General features: G+C 47.0%; 1 pseudogene across 1 annotated transcript in view; it reads left to right on the forward strand.

Moving 5' to 3' along the window:
• Positions 1-24,728, forward strand: part of LOC311167578 (popy Class I histocompatibility antigen, A-1 alpha chain-like) — a 59,590-nt pseudogene extending 34,862 nt beyond the window's left edge. Inside the window, exon 4 of the transcript in view lies at positions 24,365-24,728. The product of the transcript in view is annotated as a popy Class I histocompatibility antigen, A-1 alpha chain-like (transcript). The remainder of the gene's footprint in view (positions 1-24,364) is intronic.
• Positions 24,729-26,993: the final 2,265 nt, after the last annotated feature.

Consider the following 26,993-nt stretch of genomic DNA (forward strand, 5'->3'; position numbering starts at 1 on the left):
GGCAGGAAGGACACAGTGCAGGTTTTCTAAGATCCCTATCAAGACCGGGTAAAGAAGGAGTCCTAGAGAGTCCTCATTGGGTTTTTGCAGGTCTTTTATTGGGTTCACCAGGCATATGGCAGGCAGGGGTGCTGGGGGGCTGGGAGGCTGGCAGTCCTCCCAGCCCCCAGCAAATCCTCACTCTATCTGGGCTCTCTGGCGTTCTCTGTTTCTGCTGCTTCTTCTCTGCTTCTCTCGGCTTCTCTTTCAGCTTCTGCTGCTGCTGGCGTCCCCATGACGCTGCCCTTAAAAGCAGTCTTAGCCCAGGTGAATCCCATCTACCTATGCCCACACCTATTCCAGGTGCCCGCCATCAGGTATGCATTCAGGACCTCAAGGATCCATCCTCTATCCTGATGGCGGGAGGACAGAAAAGCCTGACATTTTTCCTTACCCTACACCAGAGTAGAGGAAGGACAGGCATGAGAAGAGCCCAAGAGACTGAGGGAGGAAGCCCTCGCCAAGTTCTCTGCAGCCAGGCCGAGGAGGGATCAAAAAGCCAACTTAGAAAGGCAAAAGCTGGTGCTGAGACTGGGAGTCCCTGAGCAGCTGTTAAGCAGCCTGAGTGTGCTAAAGGCCAGTGAGTCTCTTAAAATCACTTGTGGATGATGCCCTGTTCATTGCTGAGTGAGGGTGAGGAGCTGAGGAACCCATACTTGGGGGACAGGTGGGGAACATGGCTTGTGGTGGAGCCCACAGCCAAAGAGGAGAGCTAAGAGCGGCCGCATGTGGAGATTGTATCCACAGATCCCCAACCCATGTGCATGTGTAGTGGCAGGAAGGGATGGAGCAGGATCTCTATGAGTCGAGCAGACAGGTGAAGGAGGAATCTTAGGAGCCCTCGGTGGCTTTTGCAGGCTTTTTATTGGGATTTACCAGGTACACAACAGGCAGGGGTGCCGGGGGGCCGAGAGGCTAGCAGGCCTCCCAGCCCCTAGCAAGTCTTTACTCTTTCTGGGCTCTCTGGTGTTTTCTCATGGCCTGTTCTCTCTTCTGCTTCTGCTGTTCCTCTGTTATCCTGTTACGCCGCCCTTATATGCCCAGTATCTCAGCCCAGGTGTACCCACCTACACATGCCAACACCCTACTTCAGGTGCCCGCCATCAGGCATGCATTCAGGACAGCAGGGATCCATCATCAATTCTAATGGTGGGAGGACAGAAAAGCCTGATACTTTATTTGCCCTACAATCCATCCACTTAGGGTTTTCTGCCAGACAGTCTGTACAATTTATACACACTTTTCACACATTTCTTTTGGCAAATATGAACACTGCAGCCATGGCCCACAAAAGTAAATAGAATACATCACAATGTAACTGAATACATAACAAAATACAACAGAACACAAATAATTCCAGGCAGGGCACCAATCTAGTGGCCAAAGACAGGATTATTGGCACCAGCAGATGATTCACCATGTCTTCTGCCAAAGGCACTGCTCATGCAAGGGGAACGACCCCCAGCATCTGCCGTCACATGCCAGGAGCCATTAGGCTTCCTGGCCTTCTCTCTCTGTGGTCTCAGCCATAAGCCACACCACATCCACCTCCAGGATGCACTCACTCTTGGACTGGAGATTCTGTACTCTTTGGGGTGATCGCCCAACCCTCAGGGTTCTGTCTGCGATCACTCCAACACTCAGCTTTCATAGCCACCAATGTGACACGCAGGCCTGCACTCAGGCCAACCCTTTGCATGTGCATATGTGTCGGGGATCCATGGATACAAGCTCCATGTGCAGCCTCTCTTGGGTTTCCTCCTTGACTTAGGCTTTACCACAAGCCACGTTCCCCAACCGTTCCCCGAGGACAGATTCCTCAGCTCCTCACCCTAACTCAACGGTGAGCAGGGCATCACCCACAGGTGATTTTAAGAGACTCACTGGCCTTCCTTAGCATACTCAGGCTGCTTAACAGCTGCTCAGGGATTCCCAGTCTCAACACCAGCTTTTGCCTTTCTAAGTTGGCTTTTTGTCACCAAGACCCACTGGCCACCCCCAGATTCCCATCTCTTGCAGTGTACAAACAATACCCTGCACCCCCAGGGTCCCATAAACATATATCAATCTGCCAAAGCTCTTCCGCCTTCTGGCGGGATTGTCAGTCCAAGTCCATTGGCCTCTCCCTGCATTAGCACTGGCGAGCTCCGAATCGTGGTCCTTTCTTCCCTGACGATTCTGCTGCCTCAGGAGTTGTGGGCCAGCCCTTGTAGGCTGTCTCTGCCTCTACTCGAGGTCTCGTTCTGCAGCTCCCAGACCTTGTCTACCTCCTGTGCTCCTGCAGCATTTTTAGCTCTTCTGGAAGCTCCTAGACTTTGGTCACCTCCTGTGCTGCCAATGGTGCCTCCAGCATTGTCCCAGGCTCATGATCTGCTACTCCTCAGTCTCTCCTGAGGTCTTTGGAGGGCTCTACACCCATCTGCTTAGATCATTCTGCCGACTTATGCCAATTGTAGCGGCAACAAGGGATGGAGCAGGATCTCTATGATTCGAGCAGACGGGTGAAGGAGGAGTCCTAGGAGCCCTCGGTGGCTTTTGTAGGCTTTTTATTGGGATTTACTAGGTACACGGCAGGCAGGGGTGCTGGGGGCCCAGGAGGCTGGTAGGCCTTTACTCTTTCTGTGCTCTCTGGCATTCTCTCATGGCCTTTTTTTCTCTCTTCTGCTTCTGCTGTTCCTCTGGTGTCCCGTGATGTTGCCCTTACATGCCCAGTCTCTCAGCCCAGTTATACCCATCCACAAATGCCCATACCCTACTCCAGGAGTCTGCCATCAGGCATGCATTCAGGACTGCAGGGATCCACCATCAATCCTAATGGTGGGAGGGCAGAAAAGCCTGATACTTTACTTACCCTACAGCATATGGAAAGGGTTGGCCTGAGTGCAGGGGTCTGCGTGTCGCATTGGTGGCTATGAAAGCCAAATCTTGGAATGACCACAGACAGAAACCCTAAGGATTGAGTGATTACCCCCAAAGAGTATAGAAACGCCAATCCAAGAGTGAGTGCATCTTGGGGGTGGATGCATTGTATGACTTGTGACCGAGACTACAACCAGTGTAGGACAGAAGGCCTGATGCTTGCCGGCTTTTGAGGGGCAGATTCCTGGGTTCCCCCTCAAATGAGCAGTGCCTTTGGCAGCAGAAGTGGTGGATCATCTGCTGGTGTCTATAATCATCTTTTGCCACTAGGTTGGTGTTTTTTTCATAGCCGCCAAGGCCTGTGTTACAGGGCAACACCAAAATAAAATGGGTTACCTGACTGTGGGTCCTCACCTGTGTGCTTAAAGGGGACTTCAACTGTGGGCACAACAAAAGGTTGATCAAATGTTTATGTACAAGGAAAGGGGAAATGCAGGCCAGAAGTGTGGGAGTGAGAGGATTCACCCATGGCACAGTGGGGAGAAGTAAAGGGGGATTCAAAGCAGGGGATGAAGAGCGCACGGCCATGGTGAGTGTTCCCAGGTGCTAGGGTGGTGGGAGAGCTATGGGGAATACACCTGAGGGGAGAAGCTGCACAAAAATGAAACACAATATATGAAAATAAATTTAAAAATTTGATATGTGGAAGTACAAAACAATAGTTTGAGCAAGTCTTTGGCAGAAGATAATTATAACAATTGAAACACAGAATCAAGTACTAATTCCCAACATCATAACTTTAAGGCAAATATGTTTTAAGTTAAACGACTAAATTTTGAATTGGCTTTTATTTGTGAAGGCATGGAGAACTTTTATTAATTTAACTATAAGCAGTTTTTACTGACTTGAGGACTTAACTTAGGTCTAGGATACGGGACGGCCTCCAAGATGATGAGTGAGGTCAGGAGTAGCAGAGCCCTGGGCCTGTGGTTAAGGTGAACAGTCAGAAAGTGGTGCAAGAAAGGACAACTTCCCTGCCTCAGAAAGAGACTGGAGAGTCTCTACACACACAGCCTACCCTGAGACTTTTCTCTCTACAGTCAACCCTCGTGTTTTTTTTTTTTTTTTAATTTATTCATGCACACAAGAAGTGGGGTGTAGGCCAGAGATGTGGGAGTGAGAGGATTCACCCATGGCACAGTGAGGAGAAGAGGCAGATCTACTGAAGTACACTGCTGAGGGGAACTGCAGGTGAGACAGGAGAGGTCTGCTGCGCCATGAGGTCAGCTCCCTGTCTGGGGATTAAACTCATGCTGCAGTGGCTGGTGATAGCTTGATAGTTCTGAGACTTTAACTCTTTTGCCACCAGGGAGACCCCCACCCTAATGATGTTTTTTATTAATAATTTATTTATATATATTTTACATCACTGTTCATTTTGTACAATGTTTGCTTTCTTAGGTGTAGTCCCCATAGAATTCCTACCAGCAATTCACCTGTGCACCATAACCATAGTCCCCTGGGCTCTTCCCGCCCTTGTTTTGACCCCACTCCCTCCTCCTCCCCTGCAGAATGTCTCTGATTTATAGATTACTGTTTTTGTTTTGTTTTTTATTGTCATTATTTTTTTCCTTATTTGTTTCCACAGTATTTTTCGTGCAAGTGAAACCATGTGATAGTTTTCTTTTTCCTTCTGACTTATTTGACTGAGTGTAATCCCTCCTAGCTCCATCCATATTGCTGTGAATGGCATGAGTTTATCTTATTGGATTGCTGAAAATAGTATTCCATTGTGTATATGTACCACATCTTCTTGATCCAGTCATCTGTTTTTGGGCATTAGGGTTGTTTCCAAATCTTACCTATTATAAATAGTGCAGCAATAAACATAGGGGTACAGGTACACTCACCAAATGAAGGAGCTCCAACATCTATAAGACAATTATTATGAGCTCTGAAAACAGACATTAGAGGAAATACATATATACTAGGAGATTTCAACACTGCACTCTGACCCATGGACAGATCAACGAGACAAAAAATGAACAAGGACACTAGGCCCCAAATAAAGATCTAGACCTCATGGGTTTAACAGACATTTACAGGACACTGCACCCAAGAAAATCCAAGTATATTTTTTTCTCAAGTGCGCTCGGATCATTCTCCAGAATCGATCATACTTTGGGCCACAAGATGATGTTAATGTTTTAACAGATACATTCAGATCAAAATCATTCCAACTGTCTTCTCTGATCACAAAGGCATCAAACTGGAAATAAACCATGAAAAGAAAGTAAGGAATCTCCCACTTCATGGATATTGAAACCCACGCTATGGGTAGACCATTGGATTAAAGAGGAGATCAAAGAAGAAATTAAAAAATACTTTGAGCTGAACAACAATGAAGATGTTAGGGGGAAAGGCCGTCCTAAAGCTAATTCCATACAGGCTTTGTGGACTCCACCCCCACCCAGGCCAAAGCCAAAGACACTGGGAACTCCAAATCTTATCACCACCAAAGGGAAGGTTACTCCAACCTGAGGGTGGGGTTAAGCAGCCAGGTTTGGTATAAAACCAGACACGTGGGCTTTAGGGGATTCCCCTATTTGGCTCCCCGACAGCTCGCAGCACGCGGACAGCTCGCAATGCGCGGCCAGCTCTGAGAGTGCCTTTGGGTTTCCAGGTCGGCGGATCAGGTAGGACGTATTAAAGACTTTATTTCCCTATTTTCTCCCTGAGCTGTACGTTTCCTCAATTCCCTTTCCCTTGTAAATAAACCTTTTATTAACCTGTTGTGTGTGCCTGTAGTGGAGTATTAATAAGTCCCTTTTTAAGCGCGCGGGTGAGGACCCACAGCCAGGCAACCCGTTTTATATCGGGGCTGCTCTGTAACACTTGTGCACTCTCCCGGTTTGCTTGAAATGTATAAAGTACCGCTGAGACCCTCAGCAGGACGATGCCTGCACCCTGATCAAGTGTCCGCGTCTCCTCATTTCCCCTCCCTCACGATTGCGCCGACGCCTTCCCATCCTTCAGGAACCCCTGACATCCAGACTGCTGCGGCTTGTTCGCAACAAACATGTGTTTTAAGTTTGCATTTATAAGAAATAATTGTTTTTTGGCTTTAAACCGAGACAGAAGATTTACAATCTCCACAGCCACGATGGCTCTCCAGCTGCTGCTACACAAGACAGGAATAACATGGAAGCCCTAATTCTCACTGATGCTGCCACTTTGGCTACAACCCCTCCAGGTGTTTGGGACACTACAGTGCCAGGGTGAGGTGTCTTTGCCACCCCTCTTAGGGTGCAATTAAAGGAACTGCCTCTCTTCCTGATGGAACCACAACACCCCTCAAGCCAAAGCCCAACAATGCTCCCTGAATTCCCTAGTCTCAGTGATTATGTAACACCATGGAGTTCTGGGCTTACCAGTCTGTGCCCTTCTTACTCTTAAAGCCTTAAAAAACAAAAAAAAAAAAAAAAAAAAAAAAAACAGCTGTCCTGGATGTTCCCCTGTTCAATTCTCTTACTAAAACTTTTTTTTTTTTTTTCCATTTTTCTCTTGCTTGGGCCCTGCATCCTCCATGCCCTCATTGGGATTATCTCCCACCTGGAGGCCATCAAACTCCATATGGTCCTTCAATGGAACCCACTATGAAACCTCCACCTTCTGAGATCTCTTAGATTATCACCCTGCAGTGGAGCCCTGACTGCCTCCCCACGTTACCCACGTTCAGCAGGAAGAAGTCATTGATCAGATGGATGTCATTTGTGCTAACAGCAGTTAGGGGCTCCATCCATAGAGGGGGGAAGGAGTCCTAGGGCAAGTTAGGGTAATCGGGTAGTTTTAGGGACATTGTAGATGGGGACTTCAGCAGTTAAGGAAGGCTCCAGAGATTATTCCTAAGGGGATAATCAAACACCCCCAGGACTAGGGCCAACAGGACATAGCTGGACAAGGAAATAAAGAAAAAAGATAAGGACTGGGACACAGACACTCAGTTCTGGGCACAGAGACATTCAGGCAGTGAGTGAGACACCGAGCACTAACCAATCACAAAGAGGCAGGTGGAGCTTTAGAGTAATCAAGGAATGAAGGTCTCTATTCCCTGAAGCCCGACTCCACTTGGGCTTCCTTGCCCCTCCCTGGCCTGGTTCCACCGGCCTGGGAGTCCCACTTTATTTCTGTTCCTTTTCTGCTCAATAAAGTTTTTCTTTCTCTAAACATATCTGCCTCTTCTTGCCTGCTTGCTTGAGCGTCAAGTGCAGTTCCTGTTGTGGCTTCGTAAGACACCAATGACACCGAACACGGGGGGAAATTGCAAGAGATGGGAGGAGACAAGCTTGTTAATTCTTATCTGACAGAGAGGTCATTTGTTACTGTATCACCAACCCGTGGTGGTCTAGTGGCTGGGACTCAGCGCTGCCCCTGCAGCCTGGGATCGTTCCTGGCTGGGAGACCAGGCCTGAACACCTGCAAGTTTGGTATCATTACCTTAGTGTTGTTTTCTGAGTCAGTGGGTTTGGAGTGCAGGGTCCTTGGGTTCACTCTGGGAAAGGTTTCACCAGAGCTCCCGTTTCAGTGACACGTGGTAAGTTCCCCAGGTGGGTTTCTCCACGAGACAGAGACATTAGTTATATTTAAAGGGCAGGTTTGTTAGGGAAGGGATAAAACAGTAAAAGACACTTGCACAGACACAAGCAGGCAGGAGGAGCTGCCCCTCAAGGGATAGGTTTGCTGAGAGAGGCCTGCATGTTTGCAGGTGAGCAGCCTTGAGGAGAGCTGCCTCCGCTGAGGGAGGTCAGTGAAGAGAAGACCAGCATGGTATGGCTCACGGGCAGCAGGAAGCTGCTGTCCTGCGGAGGGAGAGAGTTGGTGAAGAGGCACCTGTGCAGTCACAGGTGGGCAGAGGAGTGCTGCTCAGGGTCTGTGCAGACTGCACTGATATAGTCTTCTTCTGTTGGGAGGGGGCACTCCTTGTGATATGAAATGGGGGCAATGTGAAATGTAGCAGACCACGCAAGGCCTATGCTTGAGCTATCTCAGGAGGACAAGAGAGGGCTGTGGGGAAATTCCAGGCCAAAACAATAGAGGCCGGGTTCCCGTCTGTAAAGGCAGGAATGCCACAGTGCAGGTTTTCTGATCCCATGCAGACCGGGTAAAGGAGGAGTCAGAGTCCTCAGTAGTTTTGCAGGTTTTTTATTGGGGTTCACCAGGCATTGGCAGGCAGGGGTGCTGGCTGGGGGGCTGGGAGGCTGTCAGGCCTCCCAGCCCCCAGCAAGTCTTCACTCTATCTGGGCTCTCTGGCGTTTGTTCTGCTGCTTCTCCGCTTCTCTTTCAGCTTCTGCTTCGGCTTCTACTGCTGCTGCTGGTGTCCCCGTGACGCCGCCCTTAAAAAGCACAGTCTTAGCTCAGCTGAATCCCATCTAGCTATGCCCACACCCTACTCCAGGTGCCCGCCATCAGGCATGCATTCAGGACAAGGATCCATCATCTATCCTGATGGCGGAAGGGCAGAAAAGCCTGATATTTTCTTTACCCTACACCGTCAAAAATAAGAAGTATGTGCCCTTTGTACCTGAAACATGGGATGTGGTGAAATGCTCTGCTGCTTATAACAGCACCGTTTGGCTTTTGTACTCCCGCTTGCTGTAGAACTGCATACTCCCAGGTGTGGTTTTCGGCTTTAAAAACCCTTAATGATGGAGGACAAGAATAGAAAGACTGGAAAGGAAGTGCCTCAAGACCAGAACCTGACTCAAAAGGAGGTAGGGATAGAGGGAAATAGCATGACCATTAACCCAGCTGTAGAGGTCGTGACCCTTAGGCACCAGGGCCTTATCACAAGGCATGAGACCCAAGCAGGATCAGATGCTCTAGGGAGTGGAGCACAGACCTGAGGGGAAAGATATAGAGATTGCGCCCATCCTGGAATCTCCACTCCCCATCCTGGAATCTCCCGTCCCTCTTGGATGCTGCGTGGTTATCCAAAATCAGCAACCAACTGACGTGACGGCTCACAAGGAGTGACCCCCCCCCCCCAAACAGAAGAGGGCTATATCAGTGCAGTCTCTGCACAGGCTTGGGCCAGCAATCCCTCTGCCCACCTGTGACTATGCAGGTGTCTCTTTTCACCAACTCTCTCCCTCTCTAGGGCAGCAGCTTTCTGGTTCCCCATGGCCTGTACCTGCCGGGACTTCTCACTGACCTCCCTCAGAGGAGGCAGCTCTCCTCAAGGCCACCCACCTGCAGCCATGTAGGACTCTCTTAGCAAAACCTGTCCCTTTCCCTAATAAACCTGTTCTTTAAATATAACCATGGTCTCTGTCTCATGGAGAAACTTGCATGGGAAACTCGCTGTGTGCCGCTGAAACGGGAGCTTCTCCCGTTCTTCTAATTAAACATTTCCCAGAGTGAACCCAAGGACCCTGCAACTCCAAAAACCCCATCATTTTGGCACCCAATGTTTGGTTTTTCATGGCATCTGTGAGATTTCTCCAGTTTTCTCTATATTCATGCTACTACCTCCTTTTCTGAGAGGAGCTGGTATTCGTCGACAGTTTGGCTGTGCTACACGGACTCAGGGGCCCAGGCCAAGGCTACTCTTTAGCAGCTCCCAAAATTCCCAGTTGCCCTTGGCCCAGCCAGGTGAGCGCCTCATGCCTCTCTGCCTCATTCTCTCAACTATCACCACCTCTTTCTCTGAGAGGAGCTGGTGTTCGGCTACTGCTTGGCTGTCCTACACGAACTGAGGGGCTCAGGCGAAGGCTACTCTTTGGTGGGCCCTAAAATGTGAGGGAACAGCCTTCCAGTTGCCCTTGGTCTGACCAGGTGAACGCCTCATGCCTTTCTCTTTGCCTCACTGCCTTGCTTATCAATCTCAGTCAAGCAGCCATTCCCTCTCTGCCTTGGGGAAAGAGCTGGCTCCTGAGTTCTGTCTTCAAACCAGGTCTTGCTCTCGCCGCAAAAAATAGTGGGCACAGGTCAGCCATGTAAGAGGCCAGTAGGGCCGGCTGCCACATTTTAGAAGACTCCCGTGAAAGTGTTAGGGGGAAAGGAAGTCCTGAGCAAGCTCCATACAGGCTTTGTGGACTCCACCCCCACTCCAGACCAAAGCCAGCAAGACATTGGGAATGACAAATCCCATCATCACCAAAGGGAGGGTTGCTGGGCCTGAGGGTGGAGTTAAGCAGCCAGGTTTGTTATAAAACCAGACATGTGGGCCTTGGGTCGCTCTTTTGGCCTCACAGCACTTGGCTCTTCGCCAGCTCTCAGCGTGCCATTGGGATTCCAGGTCAGCGGAACTGGTAGGACGCATGAATTTTTCTCCCTCATTTTCTCCCTGAGCTATTCATTTCTTCATTTTCCCTTTCTTTTGTAAATAAACCTTTTATTAACATTTTGTGTGTGTCTGCAGTTGAGTATTAATAAGTCTCTTAAGCCTGTGGGTGAGGACCCACACACAGGCAAGCCTTTTTTTATCGGGGTTGCTCTGTAACAAAATGATAAGTTGGTGTGCGCCAGGGTTAGCTCTAGTCCTGCCAACTGCAAGACAAAGGGTGCAGCAACGCAGGAACTCGTGATAAGCACCCGCATGTCCCACTCCTTTACAACCTATTTACTGCTCTTCCCTAACTCGAACTACAACCTTCCACTGCTTCCTTTTCATCGCAATCAACTACAAGTCAACAAACTATAAGTAGCCAGCAACCCATCCAGCCCTTTCCTTGCTCAGGTAGACCTCTCCTTCTCAGAGCTTCCCCTCTCTGAATCCTTGCCTTTTAGGTGCCTTCCTACATCACAGGTACTCTTGATAGTCTTCTTCCCTTGCTTTGGAGACCAGATTTCCTCTCCTTGGTTAAACTATCTTGTTATATGTGCCTAAACTTTAAGACTCGTGAGGGACTAAGACAGCCCCAGTCAGCTAATTTAGATTCTACAGTGTGAGAGAGAGGCCTCTGGTCCTACATTGAAAATCATCTTATTAAATGCCAACAGGTTTCCTTGTTAACTGGTATTAAGATAAGCCATACATATGCCAAGTACCAGCTATCTTTCTTAAAACATTTCTAAATAAAAAAGGAGCCCGAGACAGCCTTCCTTTCCACCCAGAGAAGAGAGAATGGCAGGGACAGATAGTAAGTCGCGGCCTGGGGATGCTAAGGCCTGGGGAGTTCTTCCTCAGCGTGGGGGCGCCCACAAAAATAGGACTACTCCCCTGGGGAGTATGCCCGTGGCTACTCCCCACCCCGTGGGGGTACGCCCGTGGCTGCCCCCACTGTAATCTGTCCAGGACAGGTTCAAGCTCTCTTCCAGCCTATCATACGCTGGGTCTGCTCCCTCCATTCCTGCGGACTCTACTCTGGGTTCTCTCTTAAAACACCTTAACTCAGCCTGACATACTCACATAACTAACCCTCGGCTATAACACCATTCTCTAAACCTTCGCTTTGGCTGAAGCAAAAGATAAAAATGCTGAAAAATAAGGTGGGGAACACCACCCTGGCTGACATGTGTGGGATCCCCCATTGTTCTCAGCTAGCAGCTGCCTGGACCTTTGCTCCAGTGCTGAGATCATTGGTATGTCCACCACCACCTAGCCTTGGGGGACTGGGTTTCTTCTTTCCATCTTGATATCTTCCTCTGGCCTATAGGTAGGAATTTCTGCCATGCCTTCCACTCTTAAGGTATGTTTGGTTGGTTTAAGAAAAAAAGAAAAACTATCAAATTACTTTGGTCTTACTAGCAGGCTATGTAGGATGCTTTATTGATTAAAAGACAAGACAAAAGATCTTAATCTGCTGCCTCTCTTGTCCTCACAGTCTGTAAATAAGGTGCTCTCTTGTCTTAAGGAAACTGAAATTTCACGTTTACATTTTACTCCTTATTGTAAGGAAACTTAACTTTTAGGTCTACTTTTTACTCCTTATTGTAAGGGAACTAAAGTTTAATGTCATCTCAAAGAAAACTAAAGGATGTGTTTGTGTAAGCTGTCCAGTCTAAAGAAACGATATATAACAGCTATTACAATGTCTTACAATGCAGAGGTTAAAAACCAGGATGTAATAACTCTAAATGTAAGTGACATAAGGTGTGTGTGTGTGTTTGGAAAAAATATATTAAAGGTGGATATTCTGAAAGTCCTTAAGCTAATTCAAAGTAGGATGGGTAAATCAAATAGTATTAGAAACAAAGAAAGCAAAGGAAAGTGTTGAAGGTCTGAGACAGAGATTTTAGTGGAAAATTTTGTGTGCTCAGGTGACTTACTATGAAATGTTTTGGTTAATTTGGGTATCAGTAATACACCCATGTAACACCAAGCTTTAGTTCTTGATATATATATATATATATATATATATTAATTTATATAAATATATAAATTAAGGTATTCTAAAACTACATTCACTAGTTTCTTATAACAAGTGGAAGACTGCTCAGGTAATCTGAAAATTTTGGTGTTCTTTTACCCTCGGGTTACCTGGAAAAAAAACCTTATGTCAGCATTGCTGAGTCTTGTAAAAAAAAAAAAAATAGATCTATACTCTTAAATATCCTGTCACTCTGATTAATTAAGTGTTTTTTAAAGATCTGTAAATTCTATGACAATTTCAGTCTAAAATAGTAAAATTTTTGCCTTAAGAGGACTCTTAAAGACACCTAATAAAATTGTTTTTCCTTGCGAAAAACAAACTGAATTAATTTGGGTATATTGATACCTCATAGAAAGTATTCTCATAAGATTGTTTCACCTTTTCAACATAAATGTACACAAATAAAATTATTCTAAAATACATAAGACTTCTTAAAACCTAATAAGCCAGTCAATTATAAATGATTCTTTTTTTTAAAGATAATTTTTTTTCTTTATTCATACAATAGCTGTGGTACAGGCCAGAGAGAGGCGTGGGAGGGTGAAAGGATTCACCAGAGACAGAGTGAGGAGCAGAAGAGGCAGACTGACCAAAACACACTGCTGAGGGGAGCAGCAGATGAGACAGGAGAGTCTGCTGCACCATGTGGGAATCTCCCTAGCCGTCCAGGAATTGAACCCACGCTGCAGAGGCTGTGGACAGCTTCATAGCACTGTGTTCACCCCGCTGCACCACAGGGGAGGCCCCTAGCCAGTCAATTATAAAAGGGCAAAAAAGTTACTCAAAAGTCAAAAAATTCCAAATCATTTTAGGTTACATTTGCTGAGGCTATAAAAGGTATGCTAATCTAGACCCAGAAAAGAACAAGCATTTTAGCAATCTCCTTCATTAGCCAGTCTTGCTCTGACATCAGGTGCAGGCTCCAGAAACAAAATCAAGGGCGATTAGTGAAAGCCATTCCCAAGTTCACAAACCTGGATCCTAATACAAGACGGGGCGAGGTGATTCTGGGGACTCATTTTAAAACTAGCCATGGGACACCAATCTCAGCCACAATAGCTTTTAAAAATGGCTTTTAATATCTTTAATAATAGGGACCAAAGTGAAGGGTTTAAAAAAAAAAAAAGGCAAGAAGGCCATGGTGAGTGAGTAAAGACAGCTCCATTAATAGGCACCTCCATTGCCAGCAGCCTGCAGACCCAGGCTTCCCCAGGCTCAGAGAAACAGAAGACTGACCTGCCTGGAATAAAGAACGGAGGAGCTGGGCCTCCCCTGGTGGCACAGCGGTTGACCACTGGGCTGCGAAGCTGCCCGCAGCCTCTGCAGTGCTGGTTTGATCCCCCGGCCACTTGCAAGGGTCCCACATGGCGCGCAGACCACTCCTGCCACCCGCTGCTCCCCTCAGCAGTGTATTTCGTCAGTCTGTCAGCTCTGTTCCCTGCTCTGGCTCTGGTGAATTCTCTCACCCTCCCGTGCTTCTGACTGTACCCAGTGCTTGTATAAATAAATAAAAAATAAATCTTAAAAAAAAAAAAAGAATGGAGGAGCTTCAACGGCCCCACACTGCAGGTACAAGTCTGGGCACTGGAGCAGGAATTACACACAACCCAAAAATCCACCTGGGCCATGCCCCAGGTACAAAAAGAAAGGCCTCTGGAAAAGGGATTGTCCCCTTCTCCGAAGAGAGGAGGGACCAGACCCTCAGCCACCAGCTGATGGTGGTTGATGAGTGATGCCTCCTGGACAAGTGACACCTCCTGGATGGAAAGTGATGGGGCCCAAGGATATCACCAACTCCCCAGCTGACCATCTCTAAGGCTGAGTCTGGGGTAACCCTGGATGTTGCAGGTAAGAATATTAATTTTCTGATTGATACAGGAGCCATTTTCTCTGTACTCACCCGACATTCTGGACCCACCTTCCCCTCCTCACAAAATATAATAGGAATGGCCTGAACACAGTCAAAGGTCACTAAATCTGCTTACTGCCGCCCAAGGAAAACATATGTCTATTAACAGGATAAAACACATGTTTGAGTAACTTAATTTCTGGTCCTCTTCAACCTACAGATAGGACTAGCACTTTCTATATCTAACTGTTTAATATAAGCTTGCTCCTAACAGATGACAGTCTCCCGCAGACTCCCCTTCACATGACTGGTGCTCCTGAACACTTGGAATGTCCACCTGGAGCCCAAAAAGGGTCTGGCACCGTCTTTCTTTTTTCTTTTTTAAATAAAAGATTTATTTGTTTATTTATACGAGCACTGGGTACAGTCAGAAGCACGGGAGGGTGAGAGAATTCACCAGAGCCAGAGCAGAGAACAGAACAGGCAGGTTGACGAAATACACTGCTGAGGGAAGCAGCAGGTGCGGCAGGAGAGGTCTGCATGCCATGTGGGACCCTCGCCCGTTGCCAGGGATAGAACCGGCGCTGCAAAGGCTGCGGGCAGCTTCGCAACCCACCGCTCAACTGCTGTGCCACCGGGGAGGCCCTGGCACCGTCTTTCTAATACTGCTTTGCCTCAAAATTGGAAGAAATAAAACCATGAAGTCATCATACTTAGGCAAAATCTTAACATGTAAAAAGGTGGACTGCGGTCCTCACGCTAACTTAACTTTAAAGCTGGCTAGCCTCACAGTGACCACACTCATGACACTGTCCCTAACACAACTAAATAACTAGTAGTTTTCACTGGACTTGCTGCTCTGCGCACACACAAGCCAACCCTCACGCTGAGTCCATGACTATCTGCCTCACTCCAGCACCTCAGGGCTCCCCGGCGGGTGTTGCCCTAACGAAAGGTTTGGTGCCACATATGGTGGGGTGGGGGGGATGACAAAGGACAAGAATAGAAAGACTGGAAAGGAGGTGCCCCAAGACCAGAACCTGACTCACAGGAGGTGTGGGTCGAGGGGAATAACATGACCATTAAACCAGCTGTAGAGGTCGGACCCTTAGGCGCCAGTGCCTTATCACAAGACAGGAGACTCAAGCAGGAACAGATGCTACAGGGAGTGGAGCACAGCCCTGAGGGTAAAGATGCAGAGATTGGGCCCATGCTGGAATCTCCACTCCCCATGCTGGTATCTCTGGTATCTTGGATTCTGCGTGGTTATCCAAAATCAGCAACACACTGACGGCTCACAAGGAGTGACCCCTCCAAACAGAAGAGGGCTGTATCAGTGCAGTCTCTGCCCAGGCTCGGGGCAGCACTCCCTCTGCCCACCTGGGACTGTGCAGGTGCCTCTTTTCACCAACTCTCTCCCTCTGCAGGGCAGCAGCCTCCCTGCCTGCCTGTGACCTGTACCTGTAGGGGCTTCACATCACTGACCTCCCTCGGTGGAGGCAGCTCTCCTCAAGGCTGCCCGCCTGCAACCATGCAGGCCTCTCTCAGCAAACCTGTCCCTTTCCCTAATAAACTTGTTTTTCAAATATAACTAACTGCTCTGTCTCGTGGAGAAACTCTCCTAGGGAAATTGCCGCGTGCCACTGAAACGGGAGCTCTGGTGACACTTTTCCCAGAGTGAACCCCAGGACCCCGCAACTCCAAAAACCTCATCATTATCACCCCCTGCTAGGGCTGCCCCCTACAAGGGGGCCAGTGGCCGGCAGATTAATAAAGGTTTTTTTTTAAATCTGCTTCAGACTCAGGTCTGTGTCTAGCGGGAGATGTTACAGTAGTGAGCCTTCTGGTGAGTTGCTGATTCTGGATAACCGTGCAGAGTCTGAAAGGGACCAGAGACACCACAATGGGCTCATCTCCATATCTTTACCTTTGGATGTGCAGCTGATACCTGCTTGGATCTTATGTTTTGTAATCTAGGTGTCCCCAGCCTCAAATATCTTGGTTTCCATGGCTGTGTGGATGGCTATGCTAATGTCTCCTACCCCCACCTCCTGTGTGAGCCAGGGCTTCTGGTCTTGTGGTGCCTCTGTTAGGGGGAAAGGATGTCCTGAGCTAATTCCATACAGGCTTTGTGGACCCCACCCCCACTCCAGACCAAAGCCATCAGGACATTGGGAAAGACAAATCCCGTCACCACCAAAGGGAAGGTGGCAGGGACCTGAGGGTGGAGTTAAGCAGCCAGGTTTGGTATAAAAACCAGACAAGTGGGCCTTGGGCTTTCTCCGGCTCTCGCCTCTTGGCTTCACTGGTTTTGGCTCACCGCCATTTGGGAATCCAGATCAACGGACCGGGTAGGACTCATTTAAGACTTTATCTCCCACTTTTCTCCCTGAGTTGTACATTTCCTCATTTCCCCTTCCCTTGTGAATAAATCTTTTATTAACCTTTTGTGTGTGCCCGCAGTGGAGTATTAAATCCCTTTTAAGCACGTGAGTGAGGACCAAGTCAGGCAACCCGTTTTATATCGGGGCTGCCCTGTAAGTTTGTTGTCCAACGTGGGGCTCAAACCCATGGCCCTGAGATTAAGAGTCTCAGGCTCTACCGATGCAAATTGCCACTGCTGAGATCATAGCCCAGTTTAAAGACAAGTTTTCTAGAGATAAAAAAACAAAACAATACATTAAAGACCAATATTTTTAAAAAGTCATTAAATATTATACAAATCCTCCTCAGTCTACTTTTTCCATGTATTAAGTCTCGATCCTCTGTCGGTAATTTTTATAAATCCATTTTTTTTTAATAGGGCTTGGTAGGTCTTTTCAGTTCCAAAACATATCTATATTGCCAGTCTTTTTTTTGTGAATTTTCTGAAGACAAAACTCAGCAAGTAACCTTTAGAAATAGCAAAAACTTGAAAATGACCATACCTAAAATTATGGCTTAAGGTAAAAGACAAGGATGTTTGCTCAATTTTGTGACATGCACATGCACATATATATTTCAAAATAATCAGAATCGCCCAATAATATAATGCCAGAGCATCTTAAAAATCTCATGTATTTTAGAACACTTTAATCAGCTTTCTTTTATATATGCTGAAAACGTATAACTTCCCCCTCAATGACAATATTTTTTTCTATGAAATTTAACATCTCTAGATTGGTCCAATGTGTTTTAGCATTTTCCTACAAGGAGAAATAATTTATTAAGAGTCCTAACACACATCAAATTGTTGTACTAATCAAAAACTTTACTATTTTTGAAATTTCAATTTAAGAAAAATTTTGTCACAGGCTTAATAAATATATACAGATTTCTATAAAACAACACTAAATTACTCAGAGTAATAACTGGAGGGTTTTTTTTAAGTAGTTATATTTTTACAGTGCTCAACAATGCTGACAGATCTGTATTTTTTTAGTTTCCAAGTCTGAGGTTAAAAGAGAACCAAGAGGGCCTCCACGGTGGCGCAGCAGTTGAGCGCTGGGCTGCGAAGGTGTCTGCAGCCTCTGCAGCACCGGTTCAATCCCCGGCCACTGGGTGAGGGTCCCACCTGGCGCTCACCTGGCGCGCAGACCTCTCCTGCCGCCCGCTGCTCCCCTCAGCAGTGTACTTCGTCCATCTGCCTGTTCTGCTCTCCGCTCTGGCTCTGGTGAATTCTCTCACCCTCCTGCGCTTCTGACTGTACCCAGTGCTTGTATAAATAAATAAATAAATAAATAAATAAATAAATAAATAAATAAATAAATAAATCTTTAAAATAAATAAATAAAAATAAAAAAAATTCTTTAAAAAAAAAGAGAAACAAGATTTTAGATAGCCTAGACAGTTTTTTTTTCCCCATTAAGAACCAGTAAAAGCAGTTTAAGAATACTTGAGTCTTTACTGCAAATGAAAAAGAAATTAAAGTTTGGTTGTTCATAAGGACACTACTGATAATAAACTTAAATATTTTTAAAGCAAGTCATTCTGTCACATAGCATTTTTTAAGATACTTCTCTCAGACCTTTAAACTATTTTTCTTCCTATTGTACCAGTTTTTCAAAGATAGCCATTTTTTTGGACACTAAATTTTTCAAGACATTTAACATATCTGTCTTAAATACATTCCTTTTTTATCATTTTATTTTTCATTTAAATTTTATTTTATATTCCTCATACAATTACAACCCCCTTATTTTGACTGCAAGCCATCCTTTCCCTGCCCCCCACTCCCCATAGAGTGTCTCTGGTTCATAGTTGTTTGTTGATTTTGATATTTTCTTTCTTATAGTTATTCTTTTTCCTGGTCCTTTATTTAAGTTATCTAGATCCCTGCTTTAAGTGAGACCATCCAGTATTTTCCTTTTTCTTTCTGACTTATTTCGCTGAGCATGATCTCTCCCAGCTCCATCCATGTTGCTGCAAATTGCATGAGTTTATCTTTTTTGAATGCTGAGTAATATTCCATTGTGTATATGTACCACATCTTCTTGATCCAGTCATCTAATTTTGGGCATTTGGGTTGTTTCCAAAGCTTAGTTATTGTAAATAGTGCTGCTATAAATGTAGGGGTGCAGGTGCTCTTTGGAATTGATGTTTCTGTGTCCCTTGGGTAAATACGTAGGAGTGGAATTGCTGGATCATATGGAAGTTCTATGTTTAGTAGGTCAAGAAATCTCCACACAGCTCTCTTTTTATGACCAAGAACAAAAACCAAAGGGATGTTAAATCTTCAGCCCCACGGTGTGAAGCACAAGGAATCTTCAGCCCCACGGTGTGAGGATCTTTAGCTTCGGCCCCACGGTGTGAGGCCCTTTAGCTTTGGCCACACAGTGTGAGGCCCTTTTTCTTAGCTGCTTGTCAGTGTCTTACCTGGCTGAGGCATCAAGGCACCCTGCAGCACCTGGCCACCAGGCGAGGTTCCCACATGGCGCTCAGACCTCTCCTGCTGCCAGCTGCTCCCCTCAGCAGTGTACTTCATCAGTCTGCCTGTTCTGTTCCCTGCTCTGACTCTGGTGAATTCTCTCACCCTCCCACACTTCTGTATAAATAAAATAAATAAATAAAATGAATAAATCTTTATTTATATATAAATAATAAATAAAGCTTTAAAAAAAAGATCTGGAACAAGACAAGGATGTCTACTTTCACCACTGCTTTTCAATATAATACTGGAAGTCCTAGACAGAGCAATAAGACAAGAGAGAGACATACAAGGAATCCAAATAGGCAAGGAAGAAGTGAAACTATCATTATTCACAGATGATATGATAATATACATAAAGAACCCCAAAAACTCGACAGAAAAACTAATTAAACTAATCAATCAGTATAGTAAAGTGGCAAGATAGAAAATCAACAACAAAAATCAGTAGCCTTCCTATACACAAACAATAAATCTGAAGAAGAAGAAATCAAGAAAACCATACCTTTTATTATTAAAACAAAAACAATCAAATATTTGGGAATAAACCTAATAAAAGAGGTAAAGGACCTATACAAAGAAAACTATAAAACACTGTTAAAAGAAATAGAAGAAGACAAAAGAAATGGAAAGACATCCCCTACTCAAGGATTGGAAGAATTAACATCAAAATGGCCATCCTACCAAAAGGAATTTACAGATTCCATGCTATGCTATTACAATAAAAATTTCAGTGACATACTGCAAAGAAATAGAACAAATATTGATGAAATTCATATGGAGCCACCAAAACCCCTGGATAGCCAAAGCCCTCCTGAAAAAAAAAGAAGGGAATTGAGGCATCACACTCTCAGATTTCAAACTATACCACAAAGCCATAATAATCAAAACTGCGTGGTATTGGAACAAGAACAGACACACGGACCACTGGAACTGAATAGAAAATCCAGAAATAAACCCACAGATTTATGATCAACTAATCTTTGACAAAGGAGCAAAGACTATGCAATGAAACAAAGAAAGTTTGTTCAATAAATGGTGCTGGGAATACAGGGACACTATATGCAAAAGAATGAAGTTTGACTGCTACCTCACATGATACACAAAAAACAACTCAACATGGATTAAAGAGCTAGACTTAAGACCTGAAACCATAAAATATAAAGAAGGAAATATAGGCGAAACACCACATGACATGCACCTCAAAAACATCTTTGTAGACACATCACCCAAAGCAGTGATAATGAAGGCAAAATATAAACAGCTGGGACTACATCAAGTTAAAGAGCTTCTGCACAGCAAAAAAGACAATAACCAAAACAAAGAGAAACCCCAATGACTGGGAGAAAATTTTTGCACACAACACTAATGATAAAGGACTGATCACAAAAATCTACAAAGAGCTAGCTGATGAGACTCAACAAAAATAAAGTATATAATGCAGTCAAAAAAAATGGGCAGAAGAGATAAAAAGGAACTTCTCCTTTTTAGGAGGAAATGCAAATGGCCAACAGGTATATGAAAAATTGTTCAACAGCACTTGTAATCAGGGAAATGCAAATCAAAACTACAATGAGCTACCAACTTACACCAGTGAGAATGGCACATATTAAAAAAACTAGCAACAACAAGTGTTGGCGAGGGTGTGGAGAAAAAGGAACTCTTCTGCACTGTTGGTGGGAGTGCAAACTGGTCAAACCACTATGGAAAGCTGTGTGGAGATTCCTCAACCTACTAAAAATAGAGCTTCCACAGGATCCAGCAATTCCACTCCTAGGTATTTACCCAAATGACACAGAAACATCAATTCAAAGGGGCGCCTGTACCCCTGTGTTTATAGCAGCACTGTTTACAATAGCTAAGCTATGGAAACAACCCAAATGCCCAAAAATAGATGACTGGATCAAGAAGATGTGGTACATATACACAATGGAATATTACTCAGCAATCAGAAAATATAAACTCATGCAATTTGCAGCAACATGGAGCTGGAAGGGATCATGCTCAGCGAAATAAGCCAGAAAGAAAAAGAAAATTACTGGATGGTCTCACTCACAGCAGGAATTTGGAAAACCTAAATAAGGGACCAGGAAAAAGACTAACTATAATAAAGAAAAAATCAAAATCAACAAGGAAATATAAACCAGAGACACACTACGGTGGGGGATGGTGGTGGTGGGGAGAGGAAGGATTAGGGTCAAAATAAAGGGGGTGCTGGGCCTCCCCTGGTGGCACAGATGGCTGTGCACAGCGTTGTGAAGCTGTGGGCAGCCTCTGCAGCACAGGTTCAATTCTGTCCAGCCAGAGAGGGTCCCACATGGCTCAGCAGACCTCTCCTGTGTCGCCTGCTGCCCCCCTCAGAAGTGTATTTCAGTCACTCTGCCTGTTCTGTTCCCTGCTCTGTCTCTGGTGAATCCTCTTACCATCCCGCACATCTGGCCTATACCCCGGTTCTTGTATAAACAAATAAATCTTTAAAAAAAATAAGGGGGGTGGAATTGTATGGGGAATACAACCAAAATGAAAATGTATACATTGTGCAAAAATGAAAAATTATGTGAGAATTATATGAAGTAAAATATTTTTAAAAAAATCATACATTAGCACAAGTTCCAACCAATACGCAAGAGAGGCCTGTGGAAATGTAACAATAGGAAATATTCCATGATATTATTTCAGGTTTCACTTTACAAATAACCTTCGAGAAACTACCACCTGTATATATATATATATATTTTTTTTTTTTTTTAAAAGATTTATGGGCCTCCCCTGGTGGCGCAGTGGTTGAGTGCTGGGCTGCAAAGCTGCCCTCAACCTCTGCAGCACCGGTTCAATCCCTGGCCGCCAGCAAGGGTCCCACATGGCATGCAGACCTCTCCTGCCACTCACTGCTCCCCTCAGCAGTGTACTTATTCAGTCTGCCTGTTCTGCTCTCCACTCTGGCTCTGGTGGATTCTCTCACCCTCCCACACTTCTGACTGTACCCAGTGCTTGTATAAATAAATAAATAAATCTTTTTTAAAAAAAGATTTATTTATTTATGCATACAAGAACTGGGGTGCAGGAGGTGGTGAGAGGATTCACCAGAGACAGAGTGGGGAGCAGAACAGGCAGACTGAGTGAAATACACTGCTGAGGGGAGCAGCAGGCAAGTCAGGAGAAGTCTGCTCTGCCATGTGCGTATCTCCATGGCTGGGGATCAAACTTGTGCTGCAGTGGCTGTGGATAGCTTCATAGGTTGTGTCTGAACGCCTTGTGCCACCAGGGAGGCCCCATCTGTCTAGTTTTAATTCAGTATCAATATTCACATTTATCTCAAAATATTGCTAGTTTCTTCATTCCTCCAGGCTGCTGCTTCCCCCAGCCCAAATCCACTCCTCCTAAAAGTGGGGAAGGGAATTTGGAGCCTCCCCTGTCTGTGGATGTCACACTGTTACAGCATCACGTCTCCCTCTCACAGGCTCTGTGGGGTGGGGCAGCCTTGATGACCCCACACTCACCCCCATTCTCTCTCCCCATTTCCTGGGAAGACAATCAGCATCCTCCTGCTCCAGTTACAAAGTCTCCAAGGACCCTCCTGGACTCCTTCTCCCCAGGCTCCTGGATGAGTGTGATGCCCCTCCCCCTCCTGCTGCTGCTCTGGGGGCCCCTGGTCCTGATGGAGACCCGGGCGGGTGAGTGCGTGTCCAGCTGGACACTGTTGCTCCAGGAGGGAGGAGCCAGGAGCCCCCGCAGGTGCAGGACCCCAGGAAAGGCTCATCTCCCCCAACCTCTTGTACCCCCTTCAGGCCCCTTGTGTTCTGGCCCCTTCTGTCCCTCCTGCCAACCCTGAGTGCTCTGGTCCCCTGAGTCTGGGCCCTTCTTGGCCCACCGCCCCTTTTCACTCTCACGGCCCCGCCCCTTTCTCCCCTCCAGGCCCATCTCCCTGGGCCCGCTCTGAGAGGAGGGTCAGCCCGGGTCTCCCCTCCTGCCCCCAGGCTCCCACTCCCTGAGGCTTTTCTACACCATGATGTCCCGGCCCGGCCTCAGGGAGCCCCGCTACATCGCCGTGGGCTACGTGGACGACACGCAGTTCGGGCGGTTCGACAGCGACTCTCCGGGCCAGAGCGCGGAGCCGCGGGCGCCCTGGGCGGGGCAGGTGGGGCAGGAGGACCTGGACGAGGAGACTCAGAACCAAAGGGACAACGCGCAGTGGCTCAAAGCGCTCCTGAGGGACCTGCGCGGCCGCTACAACCAGAGCGAGGACGGTGAGCTTCGCGGAGCGGGGCCAGGGTCAGGTCACCCCCATTCCCATCATGAGGCCGGGGTGTCCCGGGTCTCAGGGTCCACTGACCCCTCGAGGCGGGTGGATCTGCCAGGACCCTCCACCGGGAAGAGCCCGCGGGACATTCCTGCCTGCATTTCATTTTCAGTTTAGGTTTATTGAGGTTTATTCAGAGAGGGCGGGGTGACCTCGGGGCTGACCACAGGGGTGGGTCTCAGGGTCTCACACCCTCCAGAGGATGTTTGGCTGCGAAGTGAGCCCAGACCTGAGACTCCTCGGCGGGTATGACCAGTTCGCCTACGAGGGCGCGGATTTCATCTCCCTGAGCGAGGACCTGCGCTCCTGGACCCCCGCGGACTCGGGGGCTCAGATCACCCAGCGCGCGTGGGAGGCGGCGGGCAGGGCCGAGCGCGTCAGGCACAGTGTGCAGAGCAGGTGCTTCCCGTGGCTCCTCAGATTTCTAGTTTTGGGGAAGGAGGTGCTGCAGCGCACAGGTAAGAGGGGCCAAAAGGCCTCGGACCTCCCCTCAAACTGGAAGAGGGGGGTTTCGTGGGGGGCGAATGGAATCATGGGCAGAACAGCAGCTGCTTTCTGGGCAGAGAGGAAGAGTCCCCCTGGGTTTCATGTTCTGTGCTAGAGAGAGACTCGCCCAAAAGACACCCCTTTTCTGGAGGGTTAAGGAATCCAGTCTCTCGTGAGGGAGGGGAGGCCATCCTGAAAGAACTCTTCCAGGATTCTTTTGACCTGGCAGCCATCCTGGGAAACATAAGCTTCTCTTTCAAGGTCTTGTTTTTGGTCTGAGAACATTTCTGGACCTGACTCCTGCCTTTCTGTGTCATTCACCCTCCAACCAAGTCTGGAGTAAAAATCTGTGTTCTCCCCAGAGACCCGCATCCTCCCTCATGGGCTCTTACCTAATTATCCCAGATTCCCCAGACTAGGCTGGTTTTTGGGTTTTGTGCTTCCTCCCTCCAAACCAATTGTCATGTTTGTTCTGAGGATGGTCAGTGAGTCTGCTTCAGTGTCCAGGAAGGAAAACCCAAAGTGTGATTTTTTTTGACCCTTCTCCTCAGATCCCCCAAAGACACAGGTTTCCCTCCACGTCACCTCTGACCGTGATGTCACCCTGAGGTGCTGGGCCCTAGGTTTCTACCCTGCAGACATCACCCTGACCTGGCAGCGAGATGGGGAGGAACTGACCCAGGAGATGGAGCTGGTGGAGACCAGGCCTGGGGGGATGGAACCTTCCAGAAGTGGGCGGCTGTGATGGTGCCTTCTGGAGAGGAGCAGAGCTACACTTGCCATGTGCAGCATGAGGGGCTGCTGGAACCCCAAGTCCTGAGATGGGGTAAGGATGGGCTCTGAGTTTCTTTTTTTCTTTTTTTTAAATATTTGTTTATTTATACAAGAACTGGGGTAAAAGTTAGAGGTGCAGGAGGGTGAGAGAATTCACCAGAGACAGAATGGGGAGAAGAACAGGCAGACAACCGAAAACACTGCTGAGGGGAGCAGCAGGCGAGATAGGAGAGATCTGCCATGCCATGTGGGTATCTCCCTGGCCAGGTGGCAATCGAACTCGTGCTGCAGAGGCTGTGGACAGCTACAGAGCACTGCATTCAACCCATTGTGCCACCAGAGAGGCCCTGAGCTTCTGCTTGGAGGAATCAGGAGCCCTTCTGGAGAATTTCAGAGAGTCAGGATGTTCCTGGGGCTCAGGGTCTCATCTTCCTGTCCCTTCCAGTGCCCCCTCCTCAGTCCTCTGTCCCCACCGCGGGCATCATTGCTGGCCTGGTTTTCCTTGGAGCTGTGCTCACTGGAGCTGTGGTGGCTGCAGCTGTGATGTGGAGGAAGAAGTGCTCAGGTAGGGAAGGGAGTAGGGGAATTTGTCCACTGGGGACTTTCATGTCCCAGGGAGGACTTGCCTTACCTGGGTAGGAGGAAGTACCATCCACACATATGTTGCCCAGTCTGGTGCTGATTGCTAACACTCAGGTTTTTGTAAAACACTTTTGAAAATGAATCACCAATTATTCACCTTATAATTGTGGTGATGGGGATCTGTTTCCCAGCAAATGCCAATGGGAAGGGACCCTGCTGTGGAAAGACTCCAATTCCCTTTCATATCCATTCTTCATATATCCCAGTCCTGACCTGGGTCTTCAATCACAGTTCTAGAAATTTCCCTGTGACCCAGACTTGGAGATTCCTTTAGGACTCCATGCGCTGACTACTCCCTTATCTCACATGATGTTTCTTCCTGTAGGGGGACAAGCAATCAGCTACACTCAGGGTGCAGGTAAGTGTAGATCAGGGGTTGGATCCCTGAGCCCCTGAGGACAGTGTAGAGGGAACTCTAGGGAGAGTCACTGTTGCACGAGGATGATCAAGAGGTCACCTGAGGATGGCAAGGGAAGGGCTGACCGAAACGCTGAGAAAACTCGCATATGCCAGGATGGAAAACCACCTGGGAGGGACGCCCTGGACTTGCTTCGTCCTTGGAAGTCTCCTTGGTCGTAACTTAGCAACAGAGACTCACAAGGACAGGCATGTCCGACAAGCACAAGGGCTCATATAAGTGATGTGTATGAGCTCACGCACATGGTGTGTGAGGCAAGGTTGTTTTGGCTTTTTCTGACTTATGATAAAACGCAGATGTGTTTGTTCACAATTCCCATATAACCATGCTGAGAAATGTAGAGAATCACTGCTTGTAGCTGAAAGCATTGCCCCGTCTGGTGGGTCCTTTGCGACCAGCGTCCCAGGTCTCAGAGCCCACTGGAGGCTCACAAGTGGCACCCAAACAGGGACCTGAAGGAGAAACCTCCCACTGAAGTGACGAGGTGACAGCAGTGGTCACGACTCCACAGAAGGATGTGAGTAGAGGTGGGAATTCCAGATGGGGCAATCTTCTTCAAGGCTTTCTACTTTCGCTTTGCTTCTGCAGCATCTGCTTTCTCACCATAGGGCAAAAATACCCCTTAACCAGATTCTAGAATGTTTAATAGTAGTTGAAAAATATAACCCATGGTTCCCAGAGGGCAGGTTGCTGGATATAGAAACTTGGGAACAAGTAAGAGATAACGTGACACAGTCTTATAAATGGAGGAAGAAATGCTTCAAGCTTTTCCTGTTAATTATTTGGGGTGGGGGGAGGCCAGGGTTTCTGCCACTAGAGTTTTGCCATTTGTTTTTTTTAAGAAAAATAAAAAAGTTATTTCTAAAAAATGGTATTCGAAGTTCATTCACAATTGTTAAAGTGATAGGAAATGGTTATAATATGACTATATGAGACTAAAAGGTTTTTATTAAAATAATGTAAACCCACTGTGGTGGACAGGTGGAGGCTACCCCAGTCTCAGCAAGCAGCTGCCTGGACTTTTTCTCCAGTGTTGAGATCACTGGCAGGTCTCTGCTGCCTTTCTGCTGTGGGGGACTGGACTCTCCTTTTGTCCACCTTAAAACACCATTCTGGCCTGTTCTATAGGTAAAAATCCTATTTCCCTGTGTCTCCTACAAAATGCTTATTGCTTGAGTAAAAACTTTTAAATTTACTTACTTGCTCTTTTTTGTCTTAAAAATATGCTTGTTCTCAAGGCCTCCTCTGGTGGCGCAGGTGGTTGAGTGCCACACTGTGAAGCTGTCCGCAGCCTCTGCAGCACTGGTTCAATCCCGGCTGGCTGGCGAGGGTCCCACATCGCGTGG

Source organism: Talpa europaea (genome assembly GCF_964194135.1).
Source record: "Talpa europaea genome assembly, chromosome: 2".
Lineage (NCBI taxonomy): Eukaryota > Metazoa > Chordata > Mammalia > Eulipotyphla > Talpidae > Talpa > Talpa europaea.